We start from the raw sequence: 16,780 nt of genomic DNA on the forward strand, positions 1-16,780 counted from the left end.
CAAGCTAGAAGAAACCTCAGTCCTGGTTGAATAGAAGATGCCATACCAATCCTTAAATCTGGACTTTGTTTACCCAAGAGAGAAGTGAAGTTCTATCTTCTTTAAGCCACTGTTAGTTTGGGCAGTCTACATTTGCATGAAATCTAATCCTAACAGAATACATTCTGATAAAAGGAGGCAAAACTGGTGACAAGTTAGGCTTTGTTAGTAAGTGCCAAAATTATATTCTAAATGGAAACAGTTAATAATTTATAGGCTTTATGTTACAGTAGAGATTTTTCATCTGCCAGATGAGGGCTGCTTTGATGTAGTCACAAACAAATGTAAATATAAAGAGCAAACCAACAAAGACTGCAGAAGTCTTCTGAATTGAAGAGAAAAATGCTTCTTCATATGACAGTGTGAAATATTTTAAAAATCACTGTCATAATTATGCACCTTTATTTCTTGTATTTAAATACTATGAATTCATTAGTTTAGAAATTGGTTAATTGGACCGTTAAAGTCTATTTTTGTTCTTTTATGAAAGATAGGAGTTTACGAAGCAAATTAGTTGTATAAATACGAGGGAGATGTTTAACTATTGATAAGAATATGCTGTTTCTAAGCCCATTAATAGCACTCTTTACAAATTGGCAGTAAACAGAATTAATATAAATGGGGCTTATCTGTTTATAAAAACCAGCTTGAAAAGACCTCTGTTTGGAAACGCCCTAGGCCTAAAACCAGACAGCCAGATAAGTGCATTGTTGGCAAACGCACACTAGAGGGCAAGTGTGGTACACACGTAGGTCTGTTCAGTCTTCTGCCTGCCCAGCCCTGTCTCCTGTAGTACTAACACTGGGCATACACCCATTACATGCTCACACTTTATTAAGGGACTTAATGAAAATTTGAATCTTAAGGGCCATGTCATCACAATGCTGGAGAGAGAGAGAGAAGTGGCAAGTTTCTCACAATGTTTAATGTAAGTATCTTCTGGAAAACTTTGAAAAAACTTCTGTCTATATTCAATTTCCATTCTCACAGGAGTTGTTTTCTTTGCTTTTGTCTTACTTAATTCTGGGTCATAGTTTTCCACTTCTTAGAAAATGTGCGTTGATTTTGCAATATCCTATTCAAGGGTAATGCCAAGAGTGTAAACAGGCTACAAAAAGATTGGTTAATAAAAAGCACCTAAGAAAAGACTTAAAATGAATCCCTATCACAAAGTTCAATGCTTTACAATTTTTCTAAATATACTAACTAATCATTTTTCCTCTGGAAAAATGAAAAAACAGTTGCTAGGCCCATTTGGGAATACTAAGATGAATATAATATGGTCAGTGGGCCTTACCATCAAGGAGCTTGTACTCTTAGTAGGGGTGACAGATGTGTAAACTGTTATTGAGAGGCAAAGGATATCTAGCAAAAAGTAAATATTCCTCCTACTTCTGTTCTCCAGTATCTAAAATCCCTTATATTTGAAGCAACAATTTTTCCTCATATTTTTCAGATAGTCTGTGGATATGCACATATAATATACATCCCTTTCAAACATAAGTTGCAGTATACTATACACACTTCTATTTTTTTGCTTTTTTCATTCAAAGATCAGTACTTATTTCTTATCTAGTTATGTGTATCTAAACAGATTTAAGTTCTTCATTTATTAAAATAAGGCTTGGAGGTTCTCTTAAGTCTTGTTTAGCTCTAACATTCAATGTCTGCAAGACGGTTACTAGAGATCTGAAAGTGTTAGTCCATACCAGAAATGTGTGGTAATATCTGGTAATGTATAAGCTGGTGCTTAATTCTACTTTTGGGGATGAATGAATTTGGTTATTGAACCCCAGACTTGTGGTAAAGTCTTTAATAATAAGCTAGCATGTTTGACCCTTCACCCTTCCATCAATTCAGTGGATGTGTTGGATTATACTTAACAATCTTTAAACCAGGACAGTCTAATGAAATACTGGAAAACTGGAAGGAGATGAAATGCCTGGAAGAATACCAGTTGAATTATTTCCTCTCATAGGTTTGGCCTTTCTCTCCTGTAAACCAGCTCCTTAGGTCTGCCATCTGCCATTTCTCTGGCTCTTTATCTAAATAAACTTTGTTCAGTTTTAACTTGAATATTTATGTAACGGCCCTGGTTAGAATTTACCACTTTACTTATTCCTACTAATTTTTCTCCTGTCCCTGAGGATATTTTTGGTGGTCAAAGTGGTGTGATGGTTCTCCCAAATCACTAAAAAGAACATCAAATTTGGGTAACTTTATACAAACACCTGGCGAGAAAGAAAGGAACCTGCGAATTTTTGCTGGAAAGAAATTGTGATAGTGCGTTTGCATGCCTCTCTTTCTGGGAATGTGGAGCACAATAATATTGTGAGTTCTCCTTAATATTTTCTTTGATTTCTATTTGTTTGACAGCTGGGTGTGTGTGTGTTTGTGTTCTTGAACATAAGCATATCTAAACATATGTAAACATTGAATCTTTGCCAGCCAGGCTGGCTTAGTGATGGGTGTCATGTCATATGACAAAAGCACTGTCAAATAAGTCAAAAGACTTGTATTTAAGTTTTGACTCTGCCATTCTTCATGCCTATGACCTTGGACAAGTCCCTTATCTTCACTAAGCTTCAGTTTTCTTACCTATAAAATAGAAATTATAATCTCTGTCTATCCCTCAGAGCTGTTCAGAGGTACAAATGATAATATGAATTCTTTGTAAGCTGAAAAGGACTATTCACATTTAAGTTATTATTAATGGAGTGTGACCAGAAAGACAAATCAAAACCAACTAAAATGTCAAACATTTTCAGAGAAGGATACTAGCAAAGTAAATGTGAGGTTAACTGCAATAATGATAACCTAACATGAATAAAACAGTAATGGCCATTAAATGTACTTGTTAAAAATGATTTAGAAAAAGAACACCTGAACCAAGGCAGTCATTCATTCATGTGTCAAGAATTACCAATCCTAGACATCTTGAACAGCGCTAAATGGCTTCCTACATTTGGGCAGGGCTTCAGAGAGTTTCAGATTCCTCGTATCACCTGTAATGTATATAACAGAATAATATGATATATATATTAACAGAATAATGTGATAGATATATTATTTTGGATGCTCCTCAGCATTCTATATGTACATTTATCCTCATGATATTTTGGCTTACTATACAGAAGAATGTTTAAACATTTACTCTGTTGGTCCTTGCCTTGAATCCAACTTTCCCTTTCACATAGGCTAACACAGCATGTCTTTGTGTATGTGTGTGTGTCTCTGTTTGTTGTTTTTGATTTTGTTTTTTTGAGACAGAGTCTCTCTCTGTCGCCCAGGCTGGAGTGCAGTGGAGCGATCTCCGCTCACTGCAGGCTCTGCCTCACAGGTTCACGCCATTCTCCTGCCTCAGCCTCCCATAGCCGGGACTACAGGCACCCACCACCACGCCCGGCTAATTTTTTGTACTTTTAGTAGAGACAGGGTTTCACCGTGTTAGCCAGGATGGTCTCCATCTCCTGACCTCGTGATCCACCTGCCTCGGCCTCCCAAAATGCTGGGATTACAGGTGTGAGATACTGCGCCCAGCCTATGTGTGTCTCTGTTGTGTGTGGTGTGTACAAGCCTCTCTAATCAGCCACTGGGCTGGTCCTCTGTGCCTCCTACTTGTACAAGATTTGTAGTCTCTCAAGAGCCTCAGATTTGCCACCCTAAAGGAAGGGAAGGTCAGGCAGAAACCTCTTCCAGTGTTCACCAGAATTGCCTTCCTGTTTTTTCCATGTCTCTCAAAGAAAATTATCTCTTGATTGTATTTCTCAGGGCAATTCATTCATTAGATATACCTATTGAACACTTACAAATTGTTAGGAAATGTTCTGAGTATTGGAGATACAGTGGTGAATTAGAGAGTGGAGGTCTTATCTTATTGAACTCACATTCTAGTGTGGACAGATAGGTGATAAACATTAAAAATAAATTTTATAATTTCAGATTTGAGTGCTGTGAAAAAGCAATTGTGGGTGTCTTAGTTATTAGGGCTGCTATAGCAAAAATACTATAGGCTTATAAAGAACAGCAATTTCTTAGTGTTCATGAGTCTGGGAAGTTCAAGATCAAGGTGCCAGCAGATTGGTTGTCTAGTGAGAACCCACTTTCTGGTTCATAGATGACACCGTTTTGCTGTGTCCTTACGTGATAAAAGGGGCAAGGGAGCTCTCTGGAGTCTCTTTTATAAAAGCACAAATTCTATTCTTGAGGACTTTGCACTCATGATCTAATCATCTCCCAAAGGCCCCACCTCCTAATATCATCACTTTGTTGGGGTCATATTTTAACATATGAATTTGGGGACATAAACATTCAGTGTATAGCAGCAGGGTAAAGGGATCAAGAATGATGGAGTGGAAGCGCTCCGATGTTTTGGAAAGAATAGTAGGAAACGACACCTGAGGAAGTAAATTTTGGATACAGATGTGAAGGTTGAGAAATTTATCTCTCTTAAGACAATGTATGGGGAAAAAAGGAGGGTCCTATGTACTACAATGTTAGTTGAAGGTACCTTTCACTAATACAGACTCATTTCAAAAGTATGTTCTTCATCCATGCCTGACCTCATTTTGAATTCTTTATTTCCCATATTCTTTTTTCCTGGAAGATAATTATTTTCCTTTTATTTCTCTGTAGATTTCAGTCCTACCATTAGTTTTCTATGGTTGTCATAACAAATAATCTCAGACTGGGTGGCTCAATAGAAAGTAATTTTCTCACAGTTCTACAGACATTGAAGTTCAAGGGCAAAATATTGGCAGAGTTGGATTCTGCTGGAGCCTCTCTCCTTGGCTTATAGACTTATATAAGTAGGGTGGTATTAAAACTCAAAATACCTCCTCCATAGGTCTGCTGTGTGCCTGAAATTTCTATTAAAGTTCCAGAATTGTAAGCAAACAAAATAAGGAATAAATGAAAATAGTCCACTAGACGGTAATGCCTCTTTTGGAGGGCTCTTTTCCTCAATAGCCAGATTTTATGACTATCTTGCAGCAGAAAAGCCAGAAGCCTACAGAAGCTAAGTGACTTACCCACAGTCCAAAGATTTGTATGACAGATGATTGATCTATATGGAGAACAGGGCCCAAGGAACTGGGACTCAGGAAATTTAGGAGTATTGGGCCTGGGACAGTCTGGGAGGTGTAGGTGGATTACCCTTGCTGGGAATGGGTAGAGAATAACATGGAGGTACAAGGTAACAGGAACCCTAGAGAAGCCTAGCCTCATCACAAAGCGCCTCTCACAGTTTCTGGGAAGAGAGGGTGGCCATCATGGCATGATTAATTTGTGTTTACCACATCACCACTTAGAGACAGGAGTTAATGTATTCAAGAGGAATCTCCTGCAGCCTGGCCTCCCAGGAAAGGAATTGTCCTCCACCAAAGCTCCATGGAAACTGGTTACAGTTTACACATAAGACGAACATAAGACCTCCCTGCGTCTTCACAGTCTTTTCTCCATATGTCTGTGTCCTACTTGCCTCTTCTTATTTACCAGCCACACCGGTCATCCTAGTGACCTCATTTTAACTTAATTTCCTCTTAAAGGCCCTATTTTCAAATACACTTACATTCTGAGGTACTTGGGGTTCAACATATGCATTCTGGGGGACACAACTCAGCCTATCACACCTTCTTTCCTCCAGACCAACTCTATTCCTGCCTCTTCTGTGAAGGCTTCCCCACCTCCATCATCATTATTCTCCTGAAGTTAAATACAAAGTCAGATGTGACTGTAACCAGGCTTACTTTTTTTTCTTGTTGTTTTTTGTCCATTAGACTAAACATGATTGTAAGCTTTCTGAGGACAAGAAGAATTTGACTTCTTCGTATTTACTGATGGATCCTCACAGTCCAGATTCTTAGTGTGTTGATAGGGGGGCTTTCAAAAATATCGAATTCAGCTTCACTCCCCATTTAAAATTCTGCCTACAGAGGTTGTTGATAGAAAGTCCTCCTATTTTTAACTTGGATATTAATAATGATGGGAACATTTAAAAAGCAGCTCATTATCTTGTACAGTTTTGTTGCTTTTTAAATTGTCTAAGCAACTTTTAGAGAGACTTACCTTTTTTGATTCATATATGGAGGTGCACATGTAGCTTACTATTAGTGGTGGAGGAAAGGAGGGCATGTTGAGAAAATGAATCCTAAAATTTGGCCATAAGATAAAAGATGGACACATGACCTTTTATTGTCATGCTAAGATCATTTTCAAATAAGCCCACCTTAGGGTCATCTGATAAAGGATATGTACCTTTGTTGCAAAATTGATTAGGATTAGAGATATTAACAACTCTTTAACTATATTGATCAATCACTCTCAGGTAAGTAACTCAGCATTATCTCAACATTGTTTTTTTATTTACTGGAAAAAAGTCCCAGGTACTATATAGTCATGAGGTGCATAACGACGCTCAAGTCAGCAAAGGACCGTATTTATGCCGGTGGTCCCATAAGAATATAATGGAGCTGAAAAATTCCTGTCGCCTAGTGAGGTCTTAGCTATCATACTGTCTGTGGTGCAATGCATTATCTTTTCTATGTTTAGATATATTTAGATACACAAATGCTTACCATTGTGTTACAGTTGCCTACAGTATTCAGTACAGTAACATGCTATATAGGTTTGTAGCCTAGGATTGATAGGCTATGCCACATAGCCCAGCTATGTAGCAACTGGTACTATCTAGGCTTGTGTAAGTACCATGATGTTTGTACAATGACAAAATCAGTTAATGGTGCATCTCTCAGAACATATTCCCATTGTTAAATGACACATAACTGTACTTCAGATACATTATATCATTAATCCCATATCCATTTCTTAGGTCTTTTTTGACATTTCAGTTTCTAATTGATAATGTCCCCATCCTGTATTTATAGGATTGATTATTTTACTGAAATTCAAGACTGTATACAGTTATTCCTGTTACATTCTGAGTCAAAAATTGAAAACTGTTATTTGATTACTTGTAGGAGCTGCCATCCAATATATTAGCTGACAAAGTTCCAGCTTTGTTTTACAAGGTACAGATCCATCTAACTGTACTGTCAGTTTTCTCCATCTTGTCCTCCAAATATCAAGGCCCTCTTTTTGCGTGAAATAACGAATTCTTCTGTTACATAAGACAAGCTCTTAGACAGGCTTCCTTACTCTTTGCTTTTCTGACTAGGAATACAAGCTTAAAATATTAAGTCACAAAGCCACTGGCAAGGTAAATATGCTGAGATGGAGCCTGATAGGGTTTGGCTCTGTGGCCCCACCCAAATCTCATCTCAAATTATAATCCCCACATGTCAAGGGAGGGACCTAGTGGCAGGTGATTGGATCATGGGAGTGGTTTACCCTGTGCCATTCTCATCATGGTGAGTTCTCATGAGATCTGATGGTTTTAAAGTGTTTGGCAGTTCCCCCCAACCCCCGTACCTCGCAAGCACGCTCTCTCTCTCTCTCCTGCTACCTTGTGAAGAAAGTTCTTGCTTCTCCTTCTCCTTCCATCGTGATTATAAGTTTCTTGAGGCCTCCCCAGTCATGTGGAACTGTGAGTCAATTAAACCCCCTTTCTTTATTACCCAGTCTCAGGTAGTTCTTTATAGCAGTGTGAAAATGGATTAATAGAGAGCCCAAATAAATAAGCCTGTCAGAATCTGGTCAATCAATCACATGGAGGCAGTGGGCAAGACCATCAAATAAACATTCACTGGTTTTGGTCATTCTGCTCATTTACATCTACCAGGATGGCTATAAATGTAAAACAGCCTAAATTATATGCTTCACTAACAAATCCTGAATTCTGTAATTGAGAGCAGCCAATTACCCCCATGTACTAGCTATAGTCAGATAATGACCTCATGGGACCAACAAAACTCGAGAAGTCAATTAGGTTGTGCCCCCAGCTCTAGAAATGAGCCACACACATAATGCCTCTGAAATGAATGGCCAACCACCACATTCCAAAGGTTCTCCAGAGGAGATTTTACAATATTCCCTAGTAACCAATTGTAGGATTTCACATTAGATTTCCTAATATCTAATCTGAATCTCTTCTGCTGAACTGTAAGCTCATTGCCTTTTTTCCATTCGCAAAGGAGTTGGGAAACATCTGGAGAATATTTTTCTTAAAATAATAGCTCACATATTTGAAATTTGCAATTAATTTTTTTGTTTCTCTAACTGGAATAGTGTTGGCTGCTAAACAGTTTATAAAAGACTTGAGAAAATTCCTAAAAAATAAATTCTAAAGTAGAATATATATTTTTTTCTTTCCATAATATGAAAGCATCATTGTTTTCATAGCAGAAAATACCTAAGTTTTAGTTCTGACCCAAGTAAGTCACCTATCCTGACTGGGCATCAATTCCCTCAGTTGCAGAATGAGAACATTGGCTATATGACTTTGAGGTCCCTTCTACTTCTAAAGTTTTCTTGTAACTGTGAATGTGAAGAACATATCCACACTTTACAAATAAATACTTTTAGGGGCTGGGCACAGTGGCTCATGCCTGTAATCCTAGCACTTTGGGAGACCGAGGCGGGCGGATCACCTGAGGTCAGGAGTTCGAGACCAGCCAGACCAACATGGCAAAACCCCATCTCTACTAAAAATACAAAAATTAGCCAGGCATGGTGGCGCATGCCTATAATCCCAGCTACTTGGGAGGCTGAGGCAGGAGAATTGCTTGAACCCAGCAGGTGGAGGTTGCAATGAGCGGAGATCGCACCACTGCACTCCAGCCTGGGCGACAGAGCAAGACTCCATCTCCAACTTAGGCACTCAAGCCTTTGTATGTCAGAAAGTTCGATCAATCTCATACTTACAGTTACTTTTCAATATTGCACTCTCCCTTCTTACAGTTGGCTATGGAATAAGGTTGGAGAGTTTGTACACCCCCTATCCCCCATAAATATTCCTCTGGTCAAATAAGCTGTACTTGTCCAGAAACCAAAGGGGAAAATAAGAAACACGATTTAGGGACAATAATAATAATAATACATGACTTTTTTTTTTTTTTTCTTACCACATTCAAAGGTTGAACACAAATGTGGAGCTTACTGAGAAACCTTTAAAAAGTGGCTATGAAAATAAAAACTTCCTACAATGTGTGTGCTCAAAAATTCCTGCAGTCATTCAGCAAATATTGATGTAGGCTTCCATTCATAAGAATGACAAATACAAAGTATGCAGGTTGGAAAGGGGAAATAGGTAGTTAATGAGTGTGACATAGTCATGCTTTAGGAGCAACAAAGATTTTGTAAGAAAAATGGAAGATCTAACATCCAGAGGCAGCTCTACAGTAAAGTAGGGGATTGTGAGGACTCTGCAAGAATAAGGTCCTTGCCATTCCTTGGACCTGGCGATAAACGGCAAGGTGAGTTCCTTCTTGGTATGGCTCTAGAAGGACTGCGGAACACTGTTATTTACATGGACAGCTTTCTGCTTTCTCTGCACTAGTACAGTTTGTGTAACCAACACAATATAAAATAAGTGTTTTCAGGCCTTTTGCAAGGGAGAGATGTGTGGGGAAATTTCATCTAATGTAATCCATTAAACTGGACATCGTAAAAATATTTATTTAGAGCAAACAACTATAATATGTTATATAAAATATAAATTTTATAGTACATTTCTTGGGGGTCCAATTGTTGAAGTTTTATTTAGCTAAGGTTATTTTGAATCATATAACCCTAAATGACTTGATATTAAAAGTTAAGCCATAAGATTTCTATCTTACATGGGGAGAACATTAAATCATATCAATAGCACTTGGAAAACAAAAATAATTATTCAATGTTTTCTAAAATTGATTCCTCCTACCCCCTCACCCACCACCACACACAAAGACACCATTCAGTCAGAATGGCAGTCCTACTAAAGTTGTAATATTTAGTCCACAATTTCTGAATTATAAAAGAGCTAAAAAATCTTGACAATTTCTTGGTCAGTGAAAATGTGGATTTGTTCTTTCCTTGTTGCATGGTTCAAGAGTAGCAGAAATCATTCCACAGGACTGTTCCCAACAATGAATTCAATGAATTTAAATTCAAAAAATTTAGTTCTAAACCTGGGGCTAAGCCTAAAATACTCAATTGTGATAAATCATCATCCACAGAGAGGACAGTCTCTAAAATCCACCACTTTTCAACCACAGCTCCATCTAGATAATTAGCCTGTGTGGTAACATCCTGCCCTTTGAACAAAGGCAAAGCTTGGAGAGCAACCAAACCACAGCTATCTTGGTATTGGAAGTTCCATTTATTTAAGGGGTGGAATTTATATTGAGGGATAGAGAGATGGATGTGGTGTCTGGGAGGAAAAATCATAAGGTTTTCACAGTTAATCCACTGAACATTTTTCAAAGAAAAATGGAAGTGGAGAAAGGAAAGGGCAGAGTATTATGTAACAGATGCCAGGTCTTCAGGATATATTAGTTAAGGATGCTGAGAGTGTAAAGGACTTTTCTTTTTATGAGCAAAACTCATTACAAGGCACCAGAACTTATAAGAACATACGGAATTTCATTGCTAAATATGGATCACAAATGTTATTTCTTAGGACTTAGAGTGTGAGTAGAGCACTGAGCTAGATATGGGAGACTTGGAGTCTTCTCTGTACACTTCTCTATCATGATATCCTTGTAAAGCTTTCAGGGCCTCCTTTTACTAAACTGTAAAATGAAGATAGTGAATTAGATGGGAAGTGGGGGGTTGTAGAGGCCCAGTGCCTAGAGGAAGTAGTGAGGGGCATGAATGAGTCCAGTTGGCTGACTAGAGTTTGCGACGAAGTTAGCAAGAGCAGAAAGTTTGAGCTAAACTGCCTGAATTAAATCCTGATTCCATCACTTATTAGCTGTGTAATCTTAAGCAAGTTACTTAACCTGTCTGTGCCTTGGTTTCTTTTTGATAAATTGCTGCTGATGATAACATTACCTGTCTTATGAGGTTGTTGACAAGATTAAGGGAATTAATACAAATAAAGTGCTTACAACAGTGTCTGATATAGTAAGCACTTGTGTTAGCTATTATTTAAATTAAGAAAAAGAAAATGGTGGTGGTGCTGGAGGAGGAGCAGTGGTAATAACAGATGGGATCTTGAGCACCCGTTCCATGACACTTTGCTTCACTGCAGTTTCATCTTGAAGAATTTGTAAGGTAATGGTTTTTGTTTTTACGCTGTTCCAGACCTGTTTCGAAAACTAGGCTGACCGATTGTCCCCTGGCTCAATGTTCTTGAGATCAATGATAACTGTTACTCATTTTCAGGATGCTTGTAAGATTCTATTTATATTTATGTTAAAGGTCTTAGGCTTAGCTTGAGCTGAATGACAGGATCATGGAGGCATTTTTCTAAATCCCCAGTCTGAGTATGCAATTTAAGACTTCCCATTGCAAGGAAAAATCTCTGAAGTTCTCTGTGTCTGAAGAAAGGCAAGGTAAATGTAGTTTCTAATAAGTAAGTAACAAATATTGTGTCGGCTTGCCCATTTCAGTGCAGTGTGTCTCCCACCTGTTTGCCACATGCAAACACTAGTTCAAAGGCTGGATCTCTTTTTGCTCCCTTTCCCCCAGAAAAACTGGCCACTCTGGGGAGCCTTCTTTGTATTAACTGCAAAGGGCTTTGGCTTTGAAATTCAGAGAACTGAAGACATTTCTGCCAGGTGATAGCAGCAGGTTGCCCTTGTGGGAGTGACTACAGAATGTAGGCTGTGTTTTACTGCTGAAGGAAGTAAAATCCACAAGTAATATATATATATAAACCTTAGGTCAGCAAAATCATCAGCTTACAATCACTTTTTAGCTTTATCTTTCCACGCTGTTTTGGGGGACTTGAATAATAATATTGCTACAACAAACATTTATTTATTGTTTACCATATTTAAAGAGTTATGTCTAAAAGATTCATTCCTTACCCATAGACCTTTACATAATTTTGTGTATGAAAAAACACAGACTCAATTCAGTATATACTTCTTTTTATACACAGTGAAAAGTAGTATCCTCACGTCTAAAATGCCAAATAAATCTCAAACAATATTTAGCCATAGGCATTTGTTGAAATACAAAAGGTTGGCTGGGCGCGGTGGCTCAAGCCTGTAATCCCAGCACTTTGGGAGGCCGAGACGGGCAGATCACGAGGTCAGGAGATCGAGACCATCCTGGCTAATACGGTGAAACCCCGTCTCTACTAAAAAATACAAAAAAACTAGCCGGGCGAGGTGGCGGGCACCTGTAGTCCCAGCTACTCGGGAGGCTGAGGCAGGAGAATGGCATAAACCTGGGAGGCGGAGCTTGCAGTGAGCTGAGATCCGGCCACTGCACTCCAGCCTGGGTGACAGAGCGAGACTCTATCTCAAAAAAAAAAAAAAAAAAAAAAAAACAAAAACCAGAAATACCAAAGATTAATTTTCCCCTACGTGAAGCAAATCTGTAATGCATTTTATTTTGAAAAACTAATTCTTGGTGATAAATTCTAGAAGCTGGTTTGGGGAAAGACATGCCATGTAACAGCTCACGCAAGTGTCTGTGGGAGTAGAATCAAACTTTTACCTTTGGGAATTCTCTTTGCACTTAGTTCATAACTGTGCACAAAGTAGTCTTGACAAATCCTTGTCAAATGGCACCATTTTCATCCTGCTGACCCCTTTTCTAAATATTGAAGTACCATCTTGGTAGTGTGATGGCTGAGAGAGCACCTGAACGCTGGATCGATTACTGTTTTCATTTCAGGAAGCATTACTGAAAACAGTACTGCTTACTGTTTTCATTTTCACTCTCCTGATTTTGTGTCCTGAGGTCTCCTGCCAGCTTACAAGAATGGAAAATCCTACATAGTAGCCATTTTTTCTTAGAAATTAATAAAGAGTGCTATTTTTTTTTTAATTTTAAAAGTCCTGTAAAGAATGATGAAGGGTTGACCTATGGTAAAATATTCTTGAGATCAGTGATAACTTTTACTCATTTTCAGGATGCTTGTAAGATTCTCTTTATACCTATGATAAATGTCTTAGGCTTAGCTTGAGCTGAATGACAGGATCATAGAGGCATTTTCCTAAATCTCCAGTCTGAATATGCAATTTAAGACTTCTCATTGCAAGGAAAAATCTCTGAAGTTCTCTCTGTCTCTACAAAAGTAACCTCTAAGACCCATTTCCTTGTTTGTAAAACCAAGATTGTTAGACTAAATGACCCCAATGTTACTTTTAGGTCTAAAAACTCATGTCGTTGGCCCTGCCTATCTTAGTTATTTTTGTTGTTGTTGTCTTTAATCATGCCAGGGATTGGACATAGTCAGGCAGTAGGTTATTGGAGTTGAATATTAACATGAAATGGGATGGGTGTTGATAAAAAGGAGGGGAGATGAGCATTTTATTATTTCATATTCAAGTGAACTCTTCAACAGCATTTTGCAAAGTTCCATAATTCTTTTCTCTGTGATGGTCTGTTTTGTGGGCCACATGCTTGCCATGAATTTCTGTCTCCTTGCTGTGGAAACCAGCCAAGGATACGTTATTGACCACCTGCTCACTTTCTTACACAAGATGTCTCCCCAGACTTATTTTCTTTGCTTTCCTCTCCTGCTGGTTTATAGCTTTCCCTTATGTAGCAATAAAACTCTTTGAGAGTTCTCTTAAGGATGAATTAATGCCACTTAAGTATATTTCCGTCAGCTGCCCTTTGATGGTTCTGTTTAAAAATAAAGGGAGAATCGGGGCAGCTTGGTTCTTATTGAAATTTTCCTTCCTTTTGCTTTAAAGTTACCACTCCTCAGAAATAGTTACACTCCAAGAGAGGTTTGTTAACACTAGAAAAACGTCTGGGAAATATTGTCAGAAGACAAACTTACCATCTTTCAGTAATTTTTTTCCCCATTGGAAAGATATTTACACTATAAAGAGACCCAGCTCAGCCTGTATGAGCTTTCCTTGTATTCCTTTAAATATCAGAAAGTGTTTCTGAATTCCAGAGGAACAGAATGCAATCTTGTTCTCCACCCTAATAGCAAACAGATTAAGGATTGGTTGTCATGATTCCATTTCAACTTTGTGCAGTCTGCAATTTATTTTACTTTCCCCATCTTTTATTTATTTATTTATTTATTTATTTATTTATTTATTTATTTATTTAATTTAATTTTATTTTTTTTGAGACGGAGTCTCGCTCTGTCCCCCGGGCTGGAGTGCAGTGGCCGGATCTCGGCTCACTGCAAGCTCCGCCTCCCGAGTTTACGCCATTCTCCTGCCTCAGCCTCCCGAGTAGCTGGGACTACAGGCACCCGCCACCTTGCCCGGCTAGTTTTTTTTTTTTTTTTTTTTTTTTGTATTTTTTAGTAGAGACGGGGTTTCACCGCGTTAGCCAGGACGGTCTTGATCTCCTGACCTCGTGATCCGCCCGCCTCGGCCTCCCAAAATGCTGGGATTACAGGCTTGAGCCACCGCGCCCGGCCTACTTTCCCCATCTTTTATATTTTATTCATTCATCTGAATCTCACAGTTCTAACTCTGAGAGTTGGGAAATGTGGTGTCTGTCCTGAGCTCGCCACCAGCCTCTGTGATTCATCTTCTGTAGGTTTGTGGCTTCTCTGCTCTAAGACCGTAATAGAATCTGGGTATTGAGGAAGAGATTCCAGCAAGACAAGCACTACTCTCTAGTGGAGTATTTTTCTCAAAGGCGTTCAAACCAGAGCAACTCCATCTTGAATAGGGGCTGGGTAAAATAAGGCTGAGATCTACTTGGCTGCATTCCCAGGAGGTTAAGGAATTCTTAGTCAAAGAATGAGATAGGAGGCCGGCACAAGATACAGGTCACAAAGATCTTGCTGCTAAAACAAGTTGTGGTGAAGAATGAAGAAGCTGGCCAAAATCCACTAAAACCAAGATGGTGATGAAAGTGCCCTGTGGCCCTCCCTTCTGCTTGTTGTATGCTAGTTAATTATAATGCATTAGCATGATAGAGGACACTCCCACAAGCACCATGACAGTTTACAAATGCCATGGCAATTTCAGAAAGTTACACTATATGGTCTAAAAGGGGGAGGAACCCTCAGTTCTGGGAATTGCCCACTCCTTCCCCAGAAAACTCATGAATCCACCCCTTGCTTAGCATAGAATCAAGAAATAATTGTAGGTATTCTTAGTGCAGCAGCCCAAGCTGCTGCTCTGCCTATAGAGTAGCCATTCCTTTGTTCCTTTACTTTCTTAATAAACTTGATTTCACTTTATGGGTTTTCCTTAAATTCTTTCTTGTGTGAGATCCAAGAAACCTCTCTTGGGATCTGGATTGGTACCCCTTTCTGGTAACATTTTCATTTATTCCTTATTTTATTTGCTTACAAAGTGAAACTAACCAGGGGACATTCAGTGAAGTTTGGGGCAGTGTTCATGACCCATTCCCCTGAGCTCATGACCACACACCACTTTAGATTTCTTGTTTGTCCCATTCAACAGACAATGTGAACTGCCATGCTAGGAGCTGTAGAGGATTCAGGCACAACTTAAAGGTCACTTCTGCCTCAATGTCAATCCAAGTCAAAGACAGACGTGAAAAAAAAAATACAAAGAAACCAGTCCTTCTTCCTTTCCTTATCAGACTTTCTATTTTTTCCCCCTTTCTCTTTTTCCTGTGGCTTCCCTGATTCTTTGCCCTTTCCCAGGTTTCTGAGTCCCATCTGGTGCTTAGAATCTCATCAGATCACTTTGAACTTGAAACACAGTAAAGACTAATGTCCTTCAGAGGCCACAGTGGGACACTGAATCAAAATCATCTTCCTTCTCACTGGTTCAGGGACCAACTTCTTGTAAAGCAAGAAGGAAATGCCAATGTGATATAAGTAGGGTGGCATTAAAACTCAAAATACCTCCTCCATAGGTCTGCTGTGTGCCTGAAATTTCTATTAAAGATCCAGGATTGTAAGCAAACAAAATAAGGAATAAATGAAAATAGTCCACTAGACAGTAGTGCCTCTTTTGGAGGGCTCTTTTCCTCAATAGCCAGATTTTATGACTGTCTTGCAGCAGAAAAACCAGAAGCCTACAGAAACTAAGTGACTTACCCACCAGTCCAAAGATTTGTATGACAGATGATTGATCTATAATGGAGAACAGGGCCCAAGGAACTGGGACTCAGGAAATTTAGGAGTATTGGGTCTGGGACAGTCTGGGAGGTGTAGGTGGATTACCCTTGCTGGGAATGGGTAGAGAATAACATGGAGGTACAAGGTAACAGGAACCCTAGAGAAGCCTAGCCTCATCACAAAGCGCCTCTCACAGTTTCTGGGAAGAGAGGGTGGCCATCATGGCATGATTAATTTGTGTTTACCACATCACCACTTAGAGACAGGAGTTAATGTATTCAAGAGGAATCTCCTGCAGCCTGGCCTCCCAGGAAAGGAATTGTCCTCCACCAAAGCTCCATGGAAACTGGTTACAGTTTACACATAAGACGAACAGTCCTGGTCATTGGCAAGGCTTGGACCCCAGCCCTCTTTTCCCACATCATGTCAGAGGAGGGTCTTGTGCTTCCCAAACATGCACATGGATGGGGCAAATCCTGCCACGTTAAATGGCTAGAGTTATAAGACTTGGTTCTCATATGCCAGGTGGGAGAGCACCCGACAGCCTGGTGCTTTCTTTAGCCATGATTGATGAGTGGCCAGGAGAGACCGGAGTCCAGGTTCTGCTATGTCATATCAGTAGTTTATCCCTGATCACATCAGGGGAAAGGCTGATGCTTCTCTAATCATATA

The 16,780-nt window shown here is 39.2% G+C and overlaps 1 protein-coding gene across 3 annotated transcripts in view; it reads right to left on the reverse strand.

The window, feature by feature from the left end:
• Positions 1 to 16,780, reverse strand: part of COL8A1 (collagen type VIII alpha 1 chain) — a 161,801-nt gene that overhangs the window by 9,087 nt on the left and 135,934 nt on the right. The window lies entirely within an intron of this gene.

Source organism: Piliocolobus tephrosceles, chromosome 2 (assembly GCF_002776525.5).
Source record: "Piliocolobus tephrosceles isolate RC106 chromosome 2, ASM277652v3, whole genome shotgun sequence".
In the NCBI taxonomy this organism is placed as follows: domain Eukaryota; kingdom Metazoa; phylum Chordata; class Mammalia; order Primates; family Cercopithecidae; genus Piliocolobus; species Piliocolobus tephrosceles.